Source organism: Carlito syrichta, unplaced genomic scaffold, assembly GCF_000164805.1.
Source record: "Carlito syrichta isolate Samal-C Ts95f unplaced genomic scaffold, Tarsius_syrichta-2.0.1 Scaffold316290, whole genome shotgun sequence".
Taxonomy (NCBI): Eukaryota; Metazoa; Chordata; class Mammalia; order Primates; family Tarsiidae; genus Carlito; species Carlito syrichta.
Genome location: NW_007260386.1, coordinates 85,992 through 87,904, shown reverse-complemented (window position 1 = coordinate 87,904; position 1,913 = coordinate 85,992).

Genomic DNA, 1,913 nt, shown 5'->3' with positions numbered 1-1,913 from the left:
ATAGTATGTCTCTTGGTATGGACTAATGAAAATTCCATGATTGGAAACATGGCTTATACATCTGCTATGTTTTCCCTTGTCTCCTGCATGGTATTTCTTCATCAGACAATAATTTTCTCACTTCCCTCTAGATCACATGTGGATGCTGGAGATGGAAAGGTATGGTCACTTTTCTCAGGAAGGTCATAGTAGCACTGAATGATAGATATAGGAAATAACTGAAGCCAGGCTTGTCCTAAACTATGGCCACAGGTGAATTCAAAGAAGGTTAGGACAGAACTGACAGAACTGACTACTTAATTACTTAAAATCACCAGGATATCTTAATATAAAGAACTAACAAGTGTCCAGGGAGAGATTCAGGTAAACAACAAAGAACAAAGCTTCAGTCAGTGGAGGGGAGTGGGAAATTCTTAGCATAATGTGCATTCTCCTTCAACTTGTTTTTTTATTCATTCCACTATGGACCCATGTCTGAGTCTCTAGGGAAGGAGAGGGAATATTATCAGTCAAAACAGAAAGAAGAGTATTCTCTAAAACTCTGTAAGCCATTGAGGCACAAGGTAATAGTGCCTTTGTTCCCATGTCACCAGAGTAGTGTAGAAGCCCACTCTGTCTGAACCACTGCTTATTTCAGCACATCCAGAGCAGCAGAGATGACAACCCATTGGAACCAGAGCATCTAAGGTAAGGTACACAGGCAGGGATAGCAGGAGTCAGGGTACCAGGCAAAAGGCCTGTGTGCAGTGGTATGCTGGTAAATGTGTAACAATTGGCTCTCCAGGGAAAGAAAATGTAAGTGTGTGTGTGTGTGTGTGTGTGTGTGTGTGTGTGTACACATTTCACATAAATTTTAATAGTGTTAAGAATGTGTCACATACATTTGCAATTAATAATAAAATATACATTATTCTTTATCGTAAATTCCATACAGCTAATGAAACATTTGTTTGACTTTTGTGGAACTCTTGTTAACTGTAATCAGCTTATAGTTGACAAATGAGTGTAGTTCTGACCTGAATGTTAGTTAATATTTTCCTTATGCTGATGAGCAAGATACAAATGAAACACGAAAAAAAATGTAAGAGTCAGAGCTTCACTCATTTGTCAGTAATGACTTATTTGCTGAATTGGATAATAGTTTTTGAATTCTGAAAGAATATTTCCTCAATTTTTTAATTCTATTCACAATGTAATGCAACAGACATTTTATGCTTATAAAAATAATCTAAATTATTGACATTTTCTCTATCACTTCCTTAAGTCTAGACAATCAATAAAACAGCAAGCCAAACTCTGATTTGTAGAGTTTTTCGTGATGTAAATATTCCCAATATTGCCCATTTCAAGCTGCGTGTGGAGTTGGGAAGAGATATGAATTGCACACTATTACATAGTATAATATAATCATGCAGATACAATCAACATACACAACCCCAGGAGCATTGAAGTGTAACAAAATAATTAGACAATGATGACTTTTTAGTATTTGTATCTCTGTGTTTAATACATTTATTTATGAATATATTATTTTTAATAATGCTAGGTTTAACAATCAGCTTGCAAAATTCCTAGAAATTTAACAGGAACTGTCCCTAGTGCGTTGCTGATGTGACAGACCTGGAAATTCACACCCCCTTTAAAAAGAGATGTGCTCCTACCTGTGAGGAGTGTGGTTTGTTAAGAGCTTTCAGGGTCTGTCTCAGTTTTCAAGCCAAGGTCATGCTCTTCTTGGAGTGGCCACAAGCCAATGACTGGTTCCGAGCTGGGCCACTTCTGCCCAGTGTGGGACTCCTCTGACAGGCAGTCTTTGCTTTCAAGTTCCCCTTTGAACCGGCAGAAATCGCCAGGTCAACATCATAGTCAGGTATCTTCCCTGTCCTCTTCTGTATCTGTCCTTTTCCTTTCATAGT